At 40.0% G+C, this 21412-nt stretch overlaps 1 protein-coding gene across 8 annotated transcripts in view; it reads right to left on the bottom strand.

Annotated features, from left to right (window-relative positions):
* The window catches only part of APBB2 (amyloid beta precursor protein binding family B member 2), a 387866-nt gene that overhangs the window by 49529 nt on the left and 316925 nt on the right, over window positions 1–21412 (bottom strand). The window contains exon 1 of one of the 8 annotated variants that reach the window (XM_089654019.1): window positions 11755–11960. The exons of the other annotated variants lie outside the window; for them this stretch is intronic. The gene's annotated coding sequence lies outside the window, so the exon portion shown is untranslated. Of the gene's footprint in view, window positions 1–11754; window positions 11961–21412 lie in introns of those variants that run through there. 8 annotated transcript variants of the gene reach the window in all.

The raw sequence follows: 21412 nt of genomic DNA, 5'->3' as shown, positions 1-21412 counted from the left end.
AATATTAAATGCAAACAGAAAGAGACCCATATTTCTTACATACAGGCAGTCTGCCTACGTTCAGAGAACACATACTTCATTGGAATTTGTATAACATTCTATATAATTTTCACCTGTTCGTGCCATCCAGGCCATTCATTGCAATGTTCTATATTCTCAGAGTACATCTCAATCCCATACTGGGACAATGTGCTCTCTTAGTGTATACAAAATGACATATGACATATAACATTTTGAGGGACAGTGTTAGACCAAAAGATAAAGTAAGGATTTCCAAATGTTCAAACCAATCAATTAAATTGGAGTTCCAGCTGAAAAAAATATAAATGGTAGCAGCTACAAAAACTGTAGCTGTTGATTTTTAAAATACAGACACTTACCTGTCCCTTGGTCCAGCAGTGTCCTCACCACGGCTGGTTTCACCAGCCGTCTTCTCTCCCCACACCGGCTTCTCAGCCAGGTGCCCACTGCGCATGCACGAGAAGAGCTGCGCTTTGTGAATGGCCCTGTAGTCTTGTCACCTGTCACATGTCCCAGAAGACTATGGGGAGGGAGGGGGGAGGACAACTTCTGCTTCCGATCGCCTTAGGCGATCACAGCGGAAGTAGGAGTGGGCACCTGTCAAATGCCCCAAAGGAGAGGTGGACTGCGAATGTCTGCCTAGGACGGGTGTCGGCAACCCGCGGCTCCGGAGCCGCATGCGGCTCTTTTTCACCTTTCCTGCGGCTCCGGAGCACACTGCCCACCAGGTGACAGGCAATAGGGTCGGCAAGCCGCGGCTCTTTTAATGCAGATCTTCTGTGTGCCGGGCGCCCGCTGGCAAACATTGGCTGTCAGGATGTAGGCGGGGCAGCCCGAGGGAAGGCGGGGCAGCGTGACGAACTCCTCTCCTCTCACAGTCCGCCCTGAAGACCAGAACGGCGCGGGAACCCAGCGAGAGGAACGCGCGGAGCAAAGGTAAGTGAATTCACACAATATGGGGAATGAATTACTATGGGGATGAATTACTATAGGGGGGATGAATTACTATAGGGGGGATGAATTACTATATGGGGGATGAATTACTATATGGGGGATGAATTACTATATGGGGGATGAATTACTAAGGGGGATGAATTACTACGGGGGATGAATTACTATATGGGGGATGAATTACTATGGGGGGATGAATTACTATAGGGGGGATGAATTACTATGGGGGATGAATTACTATATGGGGGATGAATTACTATAGGGGGGGGTGAATTACTATGGGGGATGAATTACTATATGGGGGATGAATTACTATATGGGGGATGTATTTTCAGTTTTAAAAATGTTTCTCTCAAAATAAATTTCAATCGTGGTTTTGGCGAGATTTGGCTCAGTCGAAAAAAAAGGTTGCCCACCACTGACCTAAGGCTATGATTGTGATTATGACGATACACTGTGGCCCTGATTAACCCTTTGCTTACTGGGCCCTTAAACCCCCTTCATGACCAGAGCGTTTTTTGCAATATATGCAGTGTCGGATTTGTTTTAAATGTTGCAATGGTTTTGCGGCTCCCAGTCTTTTTTTCCCTCTCGGAAACGGGTCCAAGTGGCTCTTTATGTCTTAAAGGTTGCAGACCCCTGGCCTAGGAGAAAATCAAGTAGGACAATGTGATCTCTGGTGCCCCTCTGATAGCACTGTCCAGCTGCACCCTGACTGGATAAACGTCTTCCAAAAGAGGGGTCTAGTGGTGTAAAGTTAATTTGATGGCTCTCAGTTTAAGAATGTTGATGGGAGTATAAACACCTCTGAGGACCAGGTCTCCTGAATAGTTAGGAAGCTGCTTCCCCAGCCTGTAAAGCTGGCACCCAAGATCACCACCTTCCAAGGCATGTGAAGGAAATACTTTACTGACACCAGGGTTGAGTTGAAGATCCACAAATCCAGAGAGAGATTTGTCTGGCTGGGCAGACACATAGGACAATCTAGAGAGTGGATCTGTTTGTTTTATGACATGAAGATGTAGAGTTCAAGTGACCTGGAATTAAACTGGGCAAGGATAACTACCTTGAAGGAGGATCCAATTTGGTCTAGAACCCTCATACAGAAGTGAACTGAGGGGTGCTTTGTGGATCTGAGGGTCTACACGTGGACCCGTTAGGGGTCTAAACTTTGACAGTCACAGTGAGAATATTCCCAAAGGGGTCTTCAGGGTATGGAAACCATAGAGATGGTAATGGACTTGTATAGCACCCTGCAATTAATTCTGGAGGAAGGAAATTTCTGGCTTGGGTTGTGCCCAAGATTAGACCCAGGTACTCCACAGAGTGTGAGGGCTGGAGGGAAGACTTTGGAAATTTGTTTAACCAGCTAAAGGTTTAAATGGAATTAGCAGACAAGGTTGTGTTCGGGAAGTCCTTCAACAGAGATTTCCCCTCTATTCCTGTTCTGGTTACCACTCAAAATTTTCTTTTACTTTCCCTTTCAGTGATAACGGTCACCAGAAAAAATAATGAGGGTGAATCTGTCTAATGGGGGCACAGACAGCAGTAAATTTCTGTCAGGTGTTCTAATCCCTCATAACTCTATCAAAAACTAAAAAAAAAGTTTTGCCTTCAAATATACTTTAAACTTCTCATATAAAATTGAAGTCTTGCCCTGTCCCCTCCCCAATATTATTTTAATCTGAAAGGAAGCCTTACTGACCAATAGGGAGGCATGAAGAACTAGGGCCAAACATATCTTTTACAGGCAAAGTGAAGATATGCATATAAATTCAGATGGTTATCTCTCAATCTAATTATCATTTTGATATGCAGATTCAACTGGAGTTGGAAATGCCATGGGGGCACATACAACCTTCTCTTTTTTTCTTTTTAAAAGAAACCCTGTAACCAACTTTAAAAACAAAAAAATTCAGATGAAAGCACAGAAAAATCAAATGTTTAAAATTCTTATTTGCAGCCTTTATCATTTCCATAATACTTTTTATTCACTGGCATTGTGTCTTTGCTAACAAATTTGACATCTTCAGGAAGAGTCAATTAACTAGCACAGTCACAATTCCCTCTCACTCTTGCCATGTCATAGCCCTCCTCTGCTCTGGAAGTATGTAAATACCTTCTGTGCTGGTACAGCTCCTCTGGGTCTCCCTTCTCCTTCATACATAACCTTTTATGTAGCTTCCAATGGAGAAATGAAAGGGAATACTATAGAATGTTACTTGAGTAACAGCTCAGAATCTGCTGACACAATAGTGACACCCAACAGCATTCTCAGGCCTTTTGAATGGCTACACAAGGGAGTATTTTGCAAGTAAATAATGTGCATAAAATATGTTAAATGTACATATAATCTTATGGGAAGTTTGCTGTTAAAATGAACAGTCTGACAACAGGGTCTCTTTTAATGGATGGAAATTGCTCACTTAACATTGGCAATTCAAATGAAGCATGTGATGAAAAAAATATCTTCAGTAAAATCATGTGAAAATAATTAGGATATATATATACAAAGCTAAGACAATATGAAATATTTTTCCAGTAAAAGCTTACTCTTCCACTTCTCAAGCCATCCTATTAGTCATGGAGGTTACCTATCACATTAAAAGGAGGTTTAGGAAGGGGAAGCGGCAAGCTTGATTATAACATCTCTGGATCTGCTACCCATTTTTAAATTCAAGCAGGTTATCATCTACTTATTCATCATGCCATGCTATACTCAGTATTAGTTACCCAGGTTTGTGACAAGTTTACTTTAACACTTTTACTTTAAGTGATTCTGACATTTAACATAAAAGAGAACATTGTTGCAATTGCTCTTTGCTTGACTCTTTCTCTAGATTACATACCTAGATTTCCATATTTATTATGAAAACACATCACAATGAGGAAAATCACAACAACCTAAAATGCAAGCAACACAAAAATTCAAATGAAGAAAATTGTTCCAAAATGAACAACAATGATTTCTTTATTGTATAGGAACGCATACTTCAAATGCAAATTGATGCTAACACAAGCTATCAAGGAGAAAAGCAGAGATGATATGAACTATTTTGGGACTGTCTTGCTGGCAGTATACAGAAAACCATTTTGTTTTTCTTCAAAAATACCTTTTTCTTAAGCCCCATTCACATGTGCAGTATGATCAGGTCTGCCTATCAGTTTTTCAGTTGGACCTGACCAGAAGTTCCATGTAGTTCTAAAGGCAGAAGGATGTAAACAGAGTTGTGTCCATTTTTATCTGGCCACCCATGAATCCAACACAGGTCCAGAAAGCTCTGATTTGTAAATATAGAAAAAAAGTGAATGGGCACAGATGTCACAAAAGTGACATCCAATCTGTTCTGTTCCAGAATACAAAAAAAAAACCAAAATGTGGCAAGCACCAGGATTGCTTACTAAGGTTGTAATATGCATGCACCAGGCAAATAAGTAACTCTATAAAACAGCTAGTATTTGTTTAGTAGTGTTGAAGATGTTTCACCACTGGTGGTTTCCTCCATTTAATGAATGTGAAGAACATACCCCAGCACACACCTTCAGCCATGTAACTTGAACAATTAACACCTGGTCCATAGCATGGTGACTGGACTTTGTAAACCAGAACAGAGTGGTTTCACAAACCTTTATACCTGCATCATGTTCTTGGACAATCAGGATCTGCCTTGACACAATTCATGACACCATGGTAACCGGATTAAGGTGACTATGTTCCTGGGATCACTTTAAAAGCTGGGTATAATCCTGACTCTTATTAATGATGTGTAGGGAAAATATTCAACATTACTGAACAAATCCAGTAGAAAGTTTGTTACTACTACTAGCTATACTATGACCTGGATCAATAAAAAATCTTCACAGACAACTGTAAAAAACCTGTTTTCTGTGCTGACGGTACATATAAGGTAGACTATGTAGGCGTATTGAAAATAGAATACATTCAAAAGTAGCAGCATATGACATGGTGCACATGCATCTTTATGAAGACATCATCTCTGTGGCAGCTAACCAAGATCATACTTAGATGGCTGCTTCTCAACGTTTCTGGGTTCATTCATCACAAGAAGACTGTGGAAATTATGTTCCTCCATCTCCTCTGTTGGAAGCCATTCCAGCGTCTTACCGCAGTTCCGGGCTCCCTGGAGGAATGGAAGAGCCCAGGAACCACCATGGGCAGTTGAGGAAGGGGAGGGGGCTTCGCAGCACTGTAAAAGTGATCAGGCAGCTGTAAAGCCACCTGGGCCACTTTTACAAAACAGACAATAGCCAACTGAAAGACGACGGTACCATGTTCATGGCTGCAGATGCAGCCAAGATCTTGCAATAACCTTTTTCTGACAGATCATTTAAATATATATTTTGCATGTTTGTGGTTAATTCTAGGAGAATTTGCTTTGGTTGTTGTGGGCCCATGAATAATACAGTGAACACCTATGTTCTTATTAAACAAGGCCTACTGTCGCAGAGTTCCCAGTGTGTCAACAACAGATGGACTGACTAAACATGTACAGTTGTGTTCAAATAATAGCAGTCAGACATCACTAACCTGATCACTCACTGTTTTTGGTAGAAATGATATTTCTACATGGCAAATAATTTACTAGCAGGTGTAGTAGAGTAATAGAAATCCAACAGACCCAACAGTCATGACATGCATGCTGCTGATTCTGTGTAATTGAATCACTAATTGAAAGGGGCATGTTCAAAATAATAGCAGTGTGGAGTTATATTAGTGAGGTCATTCATTCTTTGAAAAACAGGTGGCAATTATTGCCCTTATTTGAGGAAGGAAGGCAGCAAATGTTGTACATGCTGGTTACAGTGCATTTCTCTCTGAAATTCTGAGGAAAATGGGTCGTTCCAGACATTGTTCAGAAGAACAGTGTACCTTGATTAAAAAGTTGATTGCAGAGGGGAAAACATATAAAGAAGTGCAGAAAATGATAGGCTGCTCAGCTAAAATGATCGCAAATGCTTTAAAATGGCAACCAAATACTGAAAGACATGGAAGAAAGCGAAAATTTACCATTCGAATGGATAGAAGAATAGCCAAAATGGCAAGGACTCGGCCAACAATCAGCTCCAGGAAAATCAAAGAAGGTCTAAAGTTACCTGTGAGTACTGTTACAATTAGAAGATGCTTATGTAAAGCCAAGCTATCTGCAAGAAGCCCCCGCAAAGTCCCACTGTTGAAAAAAAGACGTGTGCTGAAGAGGTTACAATTTGCCAAAGAGCACATTGATTGGCCTAAAGAGAAATGGCGCAACATTTTGTGGACTGATGAAAGTAAGATTGTTCTTTTTGGGTCTAGTGGCCGGAGACAGTTTGTCAGATGACCCCCAAACACTGAATTCAAGCCACAGTACACTGTGAAGACAGTGAAGCATGGTTGCACAAGCATCATGATATGGGGATGTTTCTAATACTACAGTGTTGGGCCTATTTATCGCATACCAGGGATCATGGATCAGTTTGAATACATCAGAATACTTGAAGAAGTCATACTGCCTTATGCTAAAGAGGAAATGCCTTTGAAATTGGTGTTCCAACAAGACAACGACCCCAAACACACCAGTAAACGTGCAACATCTTGGTTCCAGACCAACAAGATTGACGTTATGGAGTGGCCAGCCCAATCCCCGGATCTTAATCCAATAGAAAACTTGTGGGGTGACATCAAAAATGCAGTTTCTGAGGCAAAACCAAGAAATAGAGAAGAACTGTGGAATGTAGTCCAATCATCCTGGGCTGGAATACCTGTTCACAGGTGCCAGAAGTTGGTTGACTCCATGCAACACAGATGTACAGCAGTTCTCAGAAACAGTGCTTATACAACTAAATATTCATTAAGTGATTCAAAGGAAAGCAAAATCTTCAAACATTTTTCAGTTTATATAGTGAATGTTTGAGTTTGTAAAGAAGAATACAAACACTGCTATTTTTTTGAACAGTCTAATGTTCCCTTATCTTCAATTTCTTTAGAGGAACAACACAAATTTGATATATTTTTCTTCATGTTTTGATTTGGAATAGAATGTGTAGTGTTCCCAATGCATTTGTGTGTATGGAAATAAAAGCTATTAGAAGGATTTTGAGCTTTATTCACTTTTTTCAACACACTGTTATTATTTTGAACACAACTGTACGTAGAATGTCCATTTCAGATTTCTAAAATCCCAGCCTTTTTATTTACAGTTGGCATCAGGTATTATATAACAGATAATTCAGATCTACAATCTTGGAGATCTAGACAATGTCAATAACCTAAAATCAGACCTTTATTTTTAAAGCATACATATAGAGTATGCAAGGGTTAGAACACTCTTGGGTTTTTATTGCTATCTGGTGCTCCATCACGGAGACAGTACATTGACAGTATGGAAATGATAGAAAATCTCAAACAGCAGATGACGACTTCTTTCAAAAATTAACCATTAGGGGGGTGGGAGGGATGCTGCACAGAGAAGGTTTTTTACCTTCATGCATAGAATACATGAAGGTAAAAAACCTTAAGCCTTTACAACCACTTTAAACTTTTTTCACTGATTAGGTTGCTTTATCTGATATGACATGCAGATCAAAAGTCAAAATCAATCTGATCTACCCATAAATGAAACAGAATAAATACAATGTAACAATAATCTTGCTAAAAATTTAATTGTGCCAAGTCTATGACTACAAGTAACAAAAAGGTACCACATCCCAAAAACTGTACTAAAGAAAAAAGGAAGAGAAGGGTTGGACTCTCAAGGTACCAACAACAACACCATTAAGATAAAAAGGTAAAAAATTTATTGGACAAGATTAATCCCCAGTCTACTCATCTAATCAGAGACTAAACACCTCCTACAGAACATGTTTTTATTGAGACTTTGTTTCATTGCACTGGGACCTTCAACTAACATTTCTACCCTAAGGTATGCTGGGGAATGGATGTCTATTTCATATAACAGGTTGAATGTAATTTTTCCTTAGGGTATAAGCACAGTGCTGTAAAAAACACAACAAAAAAAACAGGAGAATGACTATGAGCCTAAGCAGGCAATAAGGATTCTAGGAAATGTGGACTACTGCTGAAATTTGGAGCAGTTTGATGCTATGCTGCCATTAGACAAAAGCTGAATTTAATAGAGCAGTTATAGAAAATTGTGTATAACTGCAGATGAGGAAAGGTCATTGAGGCTCACAGAGTGTGGGGCTGTAAAGTGGTTGTGGTCTCTCTGCTCCCATCCAATTCCCATGAATAAATGTTCTGATATGACAGGAAGGGATAGATCTTTGGCAGCCACTGCCATCTACTCAGACCTTTATCAATATTGATTTTGAGTAAATAAGAGAGGAGATGGGACAATTGTTGTTGTGGATCTATCACTGCAAGGAATGAAGGACAATGACTGTCAGATCCAGTAATGGAACTGATGGTGAGTAAACTGAAGATACCAAGCCTTGCAAGGTGACCCACCTGTTATTTCTTTACATAGTTCATGCTAAAATGAAATTATCTGTGAAAAATAAGCCCAACTTATCTGATCTACACAAATGTGTCATTTATCTGTGAATAGTCATAAAATATAGTCTGTGCAAGCTAGGAATATGTTCAGAATTCTAAAATGACAAGCAGGCACAACCATCGCTCTGTTGTAGCTGCTCCCAGTGGAGACTGTCATTTGTATCTCTGAGATAATACGACTCCACTATTGCACCTGTTTTCTACCATTATAAAAGCAATAAAATTCTCACTTATGGTATCAAACACAAGAGTGTCACATCTATTTCACTTACACAAATCTGTCATCATTGTTGAAGATATATCTTTTTAATGAGATTGATTTGTCAGATGTTGTATGGGCAATATTTGTTATTGTTAAAAATACATCTGGCCTAATTTCATTCAACGCTCGGCAACTGTCATACATATCTGAACTCTGAAGATTTCTGCACTGCTTGCTCTACTGGCGTTTTTCACTATGCATCAGCGAAACACACTAACTACAGAAATCTTCTAGGGCTTAGGAATCATGCCTGCTCAAATTTGATGTATTCACTAAGTAATGACTTGTAGTCATTATTCATTCCCAGTCCCTGCACACCACTGACTTCTTAATTCTTTCCAAATGATTTCTATTCATATGTTTTCCATATTTATAAATTATATCTTAGAACAGTGACTGTCAATTGGAATGCTCTGACAACAAAGGGGAACTTCAACTGACTTTTACTGGACAAAGGGGATGATGTTGATTTAATGTCCAATAAGAAAGCTAAAGGCAGAAAGGGGACATAGGAAGCAGAATAGCTGAACTGCTTAATTGGGAACTGTGTTTGTTGCCTGTCTGCCGTACAAGGTGGAAAATGTATGTAAATTAAAGAACTGGATACACAAAATTAGTTCTTTGGCAACTGTTTCTAGCTGAAAATAGTAATATGATTACAGACTTTTCAAGTGCTTGTCCTGCAATTCAAGCTCACATGACTGTCCAGAAAGGATGCTGATTGCCTAACATAGTAGTGTCCTCTAGTGGCTACAAATTTAAATTTAAAAATGTTACCAGCAAGTACATATTGAAAAAAAAACACGTCAAACACGTTTCTATTAAATCTATGTGCAAAGAAAAATGTGTTTTATAGCATGGTTAAACTATCGTTAAAGTGCTACTATGGTCTATTTTTTTAATTAGAATAACAAACATGTTAAGCTCACCTGCTCTATGCAGTGGTATTGCACAGGTGTAGCGCAGTGTATCGACGTTTTTTTGCGGTTAGCTGCTCTTTCCCATAGACTTCTAATATTTCCCATGGTTTTGGTGTGCAATTTCTGAAAGCCCATCAAAAGTCCTGCATGTAAGACTTTTTAGTGCACTTTCAGAAAACGCACCAAAACTGTGGCACATAATAGAAATGTATGGGAAAGTGTAGCCAAACCACTGCGCTGCGGCCAAAGCACAGCGTATCAGTGTGAAACTGCCCTTATAGTGGAAAATCCACAACTTTGGTGAATATTATTAACTATGGCTGAAACGGAGTTGGGAGATTAAATACTGTCCTGTACCATGCAGTACATTTATAATTACATTGTATACACATGACTACATTATTCTGGACACAGAGACTAGCGCTAGGAACATAAAACATGATCAGTCAACTTTTGGGCTCATGCACTTGGGCGCAAAAAACACCACTTTCAGAAATATCTCTCTTGGTTTTTTTTCATATTTATTTATTTATTTCAGGTACTTGTATAGCGCTGTCAATTTACACAGCGCTTTACACATATATATTGTACATTCACATCAGTCCCTAACCCTCAAGGGGTGTACAATCTAAGGTCCCTAACTCATACTAAGGCCAATTTAGACAGGATCCAATTCACCTACCAGCATGTCTTTGGAGTGTGGGAAGAAACTTGAGTACCCAGAGGAAACCCACACAGGCACAGGGAGAACATGCAAACTCCAGGCAGGTGGTGCCATGGTTGGGACTCAAACCAACGACCCTAGTACTGCCAGGCGGAAGTGCTAACCATTTAGCCACTGTGCTGCCCTGAACACATCTGTATTATAGCCAATGTGCACATGCATATATCAGAGTTCAGCTCTGTAGTTTAGATCAGCATTCAGTAACTTAACTAGAAATTCTCAAATCTGGCATTTGAGATGAGTATTTTATGCCTATATGCTTGTAAACTTGTATAAATGCATGTGCATGAGCACACATGTGAATATATTCATGTGAATTGTATACATCTAGACTGCTGCGCAGATATAATATATCGGAGTCTAAACGCACATTACACACAATGCGTTTATGCGCCACTGCATGCTCTTTTAAGCTGGATGTTTCTGCCAACTCCTGGCAGCAAGATTTACTGTAGATATGAATATTTTAATTACAACCATGTACATAGGCCCTTATGGTTACACTTTCCATTGTTGCAAGGCATATTCATTAACACCACAAAATTATAAACACACCAACAAGTTCTCTACATCTTTCTTTGCCCTTGTACAATTATAGAATATATTTATATGTCATTTGGTCTTTCTATCCATGCTCCTCCTGCCTTTCACATTGATGCATTTTGCATGTTCTATGTTTTAATTTAATATATATATATATAAATGATTCAATATAAAAAAAAAACACTTTAAATATTTAAATTTTATAACCGTAAACAAGAAAAAAAGATGCATACCAATAAAACAGAATGCATTAAACCAATGACAATTTATATCTGCTACTCTAAGCGGCCATGATAAAACCGCTCATTTTGGTCACATGACATCAACATAGTAAAAATACATGTAATGCAATCTAGAGCATGTAAGAGCACACTTTACATCTTGGTGGATGCTAGGAACATATCAATCTGAATGCAATGAAACGCTGAAACTTATTTGCCAACATGTTAATAAAACAAGTAACCTTGCAAACCTCTCAGGGGTGATCATTCAATTAAATTCATTGCCTGTCTCCAGCATTTTGATATACACGTAAGCCAAGGATGAGAAGGAGAACTATCATTTTGACATTGCTAACATAACACATGTCAGATATTAAACATGATACTCTATATTTGTATATTCTGCAATCTAGTAGTAGTTCCATTTCCAATAGCAAAAACACATCTTGACAATATTTTGTCATATATCATAAAAATCTCCAATATGTCACAGATAATAACTGCTAGCCTAGTAAGTGACAGTAACATTAGACACAAGACACAGACACCACTAGACAGGTACAGGCAGAAAGCATGCAGAAAGAAGGCAAATGAGTTACCTTTCCCTGTGTCCACGACAGCATGAAAGAACAGATAGGGCAAGTTAGGAAAACGGTTGATAGGATTGAAGAGAAGCAAAGCACAAAGCATCACAGGCACACATTGTACGCTCCGCACTGTCACACTGTCTTCAGCTTAGGACATCAGTGAAGAATTCATTGCTTTCCCAAGCTGGTAAAGCAACAAAACAGCTGGAGCAAGACTGTATACAAATCTTAGGAAGCAGCATAATAGAATGGTGTAAAAGCCTCCTTCCTAAAGGACATTGTGCTGCTGCAGAGGTTGTAGAGAGAAGTAAAAAGAGAGTCCAATGCAAGCAGCTGGATAAGGAGATGCAGCATATGCATGTGAGCAGTGTAACCTCATCAGGATCTCCATGGAACAGATGAATGGGGGGAAGGTAAGGCTAGGTAATAAATCACTCTGGGTTCAGTAGCATCAAGGCGGCCACACTTCCTCTGTCTAACATGAAACTTATTTCCATGTGTCTCTAGACAAATGATGATCTGCAGCCCTGCACACGTTTATTGTTTCGGGATGGAATAATGATTATCAGACTCTTTCAATGTACTGAATATATGTTTGAAGAATGTTCTATACACATGACCTCTGTATGTGACAGAAGGCATCCATTCACTCGTTATATTATACTATGCTCTAGGAATCCAACATGAGGCATGGTTATACCATCAACATTTCAAGCTGAAGATAAGTAAATATTGTCTAAATATAAGAGACATGTGTATTCTAGAATCTTGGTGAGCTTTGCATATTATTCCAGATCCATGCAGTAATTCGGCATTAAGCGTCACCTCTGTGTAGGAGCTTCCTGTAAAAAAGACCGGTCACTGCTACTTCCTCTCCTTGTGCAGGGTGATTGGTCTTGTATCCGCCCCTCCTGTAGTTCTTTGCAGGCAGCCTGTAGTGGGTGTGTGTGCTGAGTCCCTCCCACAGCTCTGCTCTCTGCAAAGGCTATGTACAGCCAGGACCGGTGCTACCACTAGGTGAACTAGGCACTCCCTCACTCATGGCTGGGGCAAGGGGAGAGCAGCCTGGAGCAGTGAAGCCTGCAAGAGAGAAATGACAGGAGAAAGCCCGGAGGTGCAGGCTGGGCTCTCCTCTCCTTTCAATGGAGCGATCCTCCATAAAGCAGATGACACAGGATCGCTCTTACATTGGCATGTTTAGTGTTTCATTTATTCCCTGGCTCCCTGCTGCCGAGAGATGAGTGATCATTGGAGGAGATAGGGGGCGGGGTAATCAAACTGTGTACAGCCCGATCCAAGAACGATCCTGTGTCATCTGCTGTATGGAGGATTGCTCCACTGACAGGAGTGAGAGCACAACCAGCACCTCTACCTGGTTTCCCGCCTGTAAGTTGGAGGAGAGAGCTTACAGGTTGGGGGAAATATATACAATGAAAGGAGGGGAGGGGGGGTAACACATTTGTGCTGAGAGTAGGAGTAGGATAGAGGTTTGGGAGGGGAGGAATTTGTGTTGAAAAGGAGGGGGGATTTGGGTAAGGTGGGAGGATTTTATGCTGGTAAGGGTCATTTGGAGGGGTTTTAGCAAGAGGAGTGATTTGGGGGAATTTGTTCTAGGTGGGGGGATTGAAGGAAGAGGATTGGTGCTGGGAGGAGGGATTGGGGGGGGGGGGTAATTTGTGCTAGGAGCAGGGATGATGGGGGTTGTGATGGAAGGGTGGATTTGGGGGGGAAATTTGTGCTAGGGGAGGGGATTGGGGGGGAATTTGTGCTAGGGGAGGGGATTGGAAGGGAAAATTGTGCTAGGAGGGAGGGATTGTGCTAGAAGAAGAGATTTAAGTGGAGAGGAAGGATTTGTGCTGGGATTTGTAATCTGGAGGGGATTGTGCTAGGAGGTTTATGTTAGGAGGGGGAGATTTGAGGGAGAGGATTTGTGCTAGGGTGGAAAATTTGAGGGGAAATGAGGATGTGTTATAGTTGGGATGAAGTAGATTAATTTTTTTTGGGGGGGTGCAAGTAGCTGGTCTTGCCTTGGGTGCAAAATCATCTAGCACTGGCCCTGTGTACAGCGCAATGATGATGTCACTGCTATTTTACAAGGTGATAGCTGTATTTACAACAACATGTGGTATACACAAAGTGGATTTAAAACATTTGCACCTGTTAAAGAATATATTTAAATTAAAGTTTTATTGCCTAAAGTTCATCTTAATTGCTATAATAAAGAGAGTATTCCAACATCATATATCAACATTCTAACAGTAGAATATTATTTATACTTTCAGCACAGCCTGATCATACTATGGAATTAGTCCTGCCCATGTACTATGTATGCACTACTCACTCAAGTTAGAATTCAATTTTACACAATCAATTAATAATGATATCAATACATTAATAAATAATATTAGTATATGAAATAAGCAAATAAGTGGGTACAGATTTCCAAGGTGGATGGATTTTAATGGCAAAAAGTCTAATTTATGGTATGTTATCCATCAATGTCAGCCAGTCTGGTTTTCTCCCTCATGGTCTATTGGTCTGTTCAGTATCTGTATAAATCAGTTTTTCAGTATACTTGTCAACTCTCGTGTGGTATAAGCAATAATTCACTTTGGCATAATATTTACATACGACATACACAGTATATATTCATGAACACCATGAACTCATGAATCCTAATACCCTTAATCCCAATATCTTTAGAATGTAAAGCAGATGTACATTATCCCACATCAATATTTACTTCTGTGACTTACATAGGACATAGATACCATGTGCATGTTTGGCTGCACATTTTAAAGGTTACTGGAAATAATTTTCTTCCTATAGTCAGTACTGTGCTGGTAAACAAAGTCCTTGTGTTAAAGAGGAACCTCAGCCTTTCCCTTTTTTCCCTTCAGGTTGTCCTCAATTCACATACTCAGTAGATCCAGCATTGACCTATTATGATCCACTATTGCCAGGCACCTTGTCCCATGCTGCCATCTTTGTTCCTTATGTCATCAGGTGCTGGGTGCATCTTCCCAGTTTAGAAAGCCCAACCGCCTGATGAAGCATACCAGGCCTGCCTTCTGCGGGCCCTGTGAATGGAATGTGCAAAGAGGAGATACTAATATTGTCTAGCTGAGAATTGTGGCTGATAAACAAGCAAATAAAAAAATATATGCCATTTTAGGTAAGGGAAGGGGGAGGGGGGTTGGAGTGCAAAGATGTCAAGTACTTCCAGGGGGTGAAGATTCGCTTTAAGTTAGTTTGTATGAACTGGTGTCAGACTGCGAAATTGTAACTGTATGAAAAGCATGAGCACCCAGAACAGATTATATAGCAGGCTGGACAGCTCTCTCCTTCAAGCCACTGAGATTTCAAGCTTCACAGCAAAACAGATTAACCTTTAAATGGTAAGTGCATTTATTCTAATGGATGTCTAGCTATACCAGTGCAGAATATATGCTATCAGTATCATTGCATACTGTTGTATGATGTTAAGTGCTACCAAAGTACTGCTTGAAGATAACAATGCACATAATTTGCACTGAGAGAGACTGAAAAGACTAGGATGCTCTTCTAAATGAACCATTGCAATAAAATATCCCAATAGATGACTGGTAAAAATACAAAAATACAAGTACCGGAGGCATCTTCCTCCTGATAAAGTCCAAATCAGGTGACTGTCATCTTGTGTTTATGGATGCTTCAAATCTGGCCACATACCTTGTCATCTGACTGTACAATCCCCTTTATTGTGGCCACACACTCTTCAGTTTTGGTATTGATCAAAAAAATTGACTCCACAAACTTCCAATAGCAGATCAATTATTCCTATCAGAAAAAATTGACTGGAAAATAAATTGGTCATTTATGGAAGCATGTAGGGCCATTAGACCACCTTTAGGCTTGCCTACAACTATGGAGTCCAAGGGCCTACCTGGATGGATTAGCCTTTATATTACAAATTCTGTACACAGAATCTATAATACAATTGTAATGTGTGTGGTCTGATTTTTTTTGTGTCCCTTTTTCTACATGGAGGGTTAAAAGAATCTGGTTTATCTGCAATACAGACTAGTCTTTCCAATGACAGAAGAACTAAAAGTGACTATAAACCCTCGCCTTGTAAAACAACCCATTCAGTTTAAAATAGAAATGAAAGGCAAAACAGTTGTGTATAGATATAAAAAACATTATATACACCTTTTTCCTTTTTCTTATAAGTGATCACATTTCTGCTGTTCTCAGCTGCATAGCAACTAGGGAAGGAGAAATAGCAGCACACTAATCTTCCCAGTGCAGGGAAGATGTCTGATCTTTGGAGGAGAGCAGACTGAGATCTCAGCACAACTCAAGAACTGACTGTGCTCTCCTGCTTAGTGTGGTCAGTTTTAAAAAGGAACGCAGACAGGAGAAGAAACTGACAGGATCACCAGGGATTTCACACAAAGGATACAATACAAAGAGAATAGGACACTTCTTCATACAAGTACATAGTACAGTAGGGACAAATCAGGAATATGAAATGTTCCTTTTACATATTCTCTAAAACTGAACTTCCATTCACATATACAACCACAAAGGGTATAAATCCACTTTGTGTGCACCAAATGCCCTTGCAAGCCCAGATGCTACCATATAAAAGTAGCAGTTGCACCACAGCCGGTGCAAAGATCAGATCTGTGGGAAGGACACAGCAGGCATTACCGCCACAGACTGCTTGTAGAAATCTACTGGAGGGGTGGATACAAGACCAGTCACCCTGCATAAGGAGATAAAGCAGAGATGGCTGGTTTTTATTACAGAGGGAAAAGTTCACACTGGATTACTGCACAGATCTGGAAGATATAGCACACCAAGCAATTTTAGTTCTGAATAAAAACTGACATGATGAACCACTCAGCAGTACTTTATTCTGCAGGGATTCTGACAGCTGATCCATTTATCTAAGATAAATCTCAATGAGGGTTCCAACTAATCCAGTTGGATTTTTTAAAATCTATTTTACATTAAATAGTATGCAGCAAGGGGAGTGTTACAGAGAGTCGCTGACATTATGACTAAATATTTCCTCTCCAGACTCTGCTTGACATATAGAGTAGAATTCTCTAACCTCATCTTCAAACTCCTTCCGGCCTTATGGGTAGCATGCCCACGGTGTATACAGGAACTGCCTAGCAGATGATAAATGCAAGTGGACAGAGCATATCTAGACATTGTTTAGCAGAACCCATATAGGCAGCTGGTGTACTGGGTGATTCAATACACCCATCAGCAGCTTCCTAGAGCCATTTTTTCCTTTACATGGACACCGGAGCAGACGGGGCTTACTGAGAGCACCTCCCTGCACAAACCCTTATGAGTAAAGGAATAAAATATTGATTCCACCCCATGTTATCTCCCACTGACAGTTGGAATCTGGCAGGTTGTGTGACGAAACGCAGACAGGTCTTAGTAATAGACTCTTCAGAATGTAACCCAGAAGTGTCATGCTATGTGTATAAAAAGCAGACACAGATAGGTCCGAGACACATCAGAACATTCGGCTGCCACCAGCTTTCCAGAAGGTGTTACAAGCTACTTTATTAACACAGAACCCTTCATCCTCTCAACTGTTATTATTCTTATGTACGAAACAAAGGAGACGTCTGACTGATGGACTTAATATTCAATGCATACGCCTAAAGAAGATTAGGGATTAGAAACAAAATGTTAGGAATCTCCAGTAATGCTGCTAATTGGAGAGAAATTGGAAGTGAAATGCCAGTGTATAGATTGTCAGCCAATAATACTTTTCTCCTTTGCTTTGTTGGCATGTAATTCCAATAAGGCTCAATGAAGCAAACATGATTTTATGACAGCACTGAGAATGCACAGACAATGTGAAAATCATTTCATATGTAGAGCTGATTACTGGATCGGTGCTGCACTGCCTGGGGAAAAGCTGGATTTTCATTACCAATTTTATTACATTCATAGCATAGTACTCTTTGTGCCAATATAGGACACATGACTGTATACATGGCTGTTATCCTGAGTAATACAAAGGAAAGCAAAGAACAGACGTTGGGGAAAGAGATCCAGATGTGCATAGCAATGGCTGTTCCAACACGCTGCATAAAGTGCTACACGGCAAGCTTTCCACCCAAAGCAATATTTCTGCTCTTTGATACACAGGGGCTGTTTCTGATGAACAGAAGTATAAGATGCACCACAAATGATGGCTCATACATAATAATTTCATACATATCAAAACCCTCCAGCAAAACTAAATCCATCACATATATCACGTATGTCGAGTTGGTTACGGAAGGAAGGTTTGCTTACACATGTGATTTTACTGCACAGTAGGGGAAAAGTCATTTTTGTTTGGGATCATCTCAATAACAACACCTTGATTTTAATTAGATATTCTATTCAGCATGTTTTAATCTCTGAGTAGAATGATTGCATAATGCTGCACGGTCCTTAAATCTAGACTTTGTATACAAGCCATGTCGGGAAGGGCACATCTGTAGTCTGTTGCCGTTCCCCTGGTTGGCCACTAGATGCCCCTAAAGTTTGAGAGTGAGATTTGGCTAAGAAGCCACATGGGTTAGGTGGCTGGAAAGCCATTTCCGGCATTAAGGTAAGAAACTACAATGCCAGTGCCCTTAGCCTCCTGCTAAAGTGGACTTCCACATGTTTTTTCATGTTCATTGCAACACAATGCTCATCCGCAGAACAGTCTGTAATGGCAATTATTTAATTTTTTTTTTCTTCTAAATACCTTATTTTTCTATATGTAATCTGCACTTCCGGTCCCGGCCGCCTAGGCAACTACGTCATTAGGTGATTCCCTAGGGCTCCTGGGATATCGCCGTCATCTATCTCAGGAACCTTCAGACCGCACTTGCCTTTCTTCTGGGTTCTGCGTTGATTGACAGGTTTCCATAACAACGGGGCAGGAACTTCTGCCGCCGTCGCTGCCATTGTTATGGCAACCTGTAAGCAACACAGTGCGCCGTGCTGTGTCCTTACTGCACAGGTGCAAAATTGGGAGGTGCATGCTCAGTAGCCAGCTGCATGGAATCCCAGAAACAAGTAGGAGGGCTTCAGATGCCCACCCTGTGAATAGCCGCTGCCTGTCTGCTGGGATCCTGTAATGAATGTCATATTTACAAGTAAGAAGAAGAAATACACTTATAACAGTATCCTTTTTATATTGTGCAACTAAGGAGAATCACAGGGGTGGCTTTTGTAGAAAACTGCCAAGGTGACTGGAGCTCCGCTTTAAACACGACTCCTATATTGATCCAGTTCTGTGCCCAGCTTTAGTTCTTCTCTCCCCTCTCTGTGTTTTCACAGGGCTGAGAGCTATCAGCTCATACTGCAGTCAGTCAAATCAGGTGAGGAAGCAGAAGAAGGCAGGGCCAAGACATGATTTGTGTGTCTATGGATGCACATAGCCCAGCTTGGAGTTGAACCCACAGGTGCACCCCTGTGGAGGACCCCAGAAGAGAAGGTTTGGGGCTGCTCTGTGCAAAACCACTGCACAGAGCAGGTAAGTATAACATGTTTATTATTTAAAAAAAAAAAAACATGTTCTGATATGGCTTCTTCTTTGCATGATAAAGCTTTAAGTTGCATTTTGGGATGGTGTGGCAAACTGTGTTCACAGACAGTGATTTTTGGAAGTAATCCTGAGCCCATGCAGTGATGTCCATCACAAAATCATGCCTGAGATCCCAAGATCAGGAGCATCCAATATTGTGTTTCACCTTGTCCCTTGCATACAGAGATTTCTCCAGATTCTCAAAATCTTTTGTTGATATTATGTGCTGTAGATGATATATTTAAAGTCTTTGCAATTTTTTCTGTTGGAGAAAATTATTTTGAGTTGCTCTAAAATTTTAAGATGCAGCTTTTCACAGATTGGTGAACCTCTGCCCATTTTTACTTCTGAGACAATGCGAATCTCTAAGATGCCCATTTTATACCCAATCATTTTACTGACCAGTTGCTATTTATCCTAACTAGTTGCAAACTGTTCTTCCTTGTTACTACCACTTACTTTGCCAGCGTTTTGTTGCCTTGTCCCGACTTTTTGAGATGTTTTGCTGCTATCAATTTTAAAATTGACGTATTTTATTCTTAAAGGATAAGTTCACCTTTTGTAACATATTCAGGGTGTAACATGTTACTGTTCTACCGCTGATAGCGGGTACAATGCTTTGCAGGGTTCTAGTAAAAAGTATTTAAAAATGCACAATTTTTTTACCTGCAAAAAGATGTGCATTTATTTATTTATTTTTTTACAGGTGAACTTATCCTTTAAAATAGTGCATTTTTCAGTTTAAACATTTGATATGTTTTCTTTTTTTCTATTGTAAATAAAATATGGGCTAATGATATTTGCAAATTATTGCATTCTGTGTTTACAGTGGGTATAGAAAATTATCATACCTTTTAAAATACTCACATTGTGTTGCTTTGCAGCCTGAAATGAAGACAGACACAGTTTTTGTTTTATCCAGCTGTAATTACTCAGTGCAACTTATATCATCCAAGTGAAAGCTATAACACCAACATGTCAGAAATAAAATTCAAAAATTCAAAAACAGAATCACTGAGTCGAAAAAAGGACCATCCTCTCCTAAGGCTGTTTTCACACAGATCAATTTTTCTTCCACTTTTGTGTTTAAACCATGTATTCCTATGGAAATCTTTAAAGTGATCCATTGTGGGTCAGGTGCAGTTTTTTTAAATCCTGCTTGTTACATTTTTTGTGAAGGTTTCCTGCAGAAAAAAAACGCAACTCTCCTTTGAAATCAATGGTAAACATAGCAAAAATGCATCGAAAATGCACTCGCGGTGCATTTTAACGTCACATGTTCTGTAAAAACACAGTAAAAATGCTGAAAAAATGCATATGTGTTTTTGCTAATATCAGTGTGAAAGTAGCCTAAAAATGACAAGTAAACTCCATCAGGTGTGGCTACTCACCTTCTCAATGGCACACAAAGCCATTTTGACTTTCAACTGTGATCAGCTGTGGTCATTTTGATTAGCCCAGCATGAAAAGAGCTTTCCTGGAGCATTTCAGTCCTTGACAATGCAACTGAAGCAATCAACAATGGGTGGCAAGCCATTTTCAAAAGATCTCCAGGATAAAGTTGTAGACAGGCACAAGTCAGGAGATGGATACAAAAAAAGTTCAAAGGCTTTATCAATGCCTAGAAGTGAAGTCTATTATTAAGAAGTGGAAGGTATTTGGTACAACACAGACCCTCCTTGGATCACGACATCTCTTCAAACTGGATGAAAGAGACAGGAGGAAACAGGTCAGAGAGGCTATCAAGAGGCCTACGGCAACTCTGAAGCAGTTGCAGGAATTTATGACGATGAGTGATCATTGTATGCATGTGACAACAATATCACAAATTCTCCATAAATGTGGCTTGTATGGGAGGGATGTAATAAAAAAGCCACTCCTCAAGAAAGGCCACATACAGTCACGACTGAGCTTTTCCAAAATGGCACACATGGTGAGGTCACTTGGAAAAAGGTGTTATGGTCAGATGAAACTAGAACTAAATAATTTGGCCTCAACACTAAAATGATAAGTCTGGCGGAAATCCAATATGGTAATATTCTGTTACGGGGGTGTTTCTCTGCAGCAGGGACTGGAGCACTTGTCAGG

The sequence above is a fragment of the Staurois parvus genome, unplaced genomic scaffold (assembly GCF_062004578.1).
Source record: "Staurois parvus isolate SC_StPar_1 unplaced genomic scaffold, SC_StPar_1.0 ptg000734l, whole genome shotgun sequence".
NCBI lineage: Eukaryota > Metazoa > Chordata > Amphibia > Anura > Ranidae > Staurois > Staurois parvus.
Note: the sequence above shows the minus strand (reverse complement) of the source record. Positions and strands in the feature narration are given on the sequence as shown.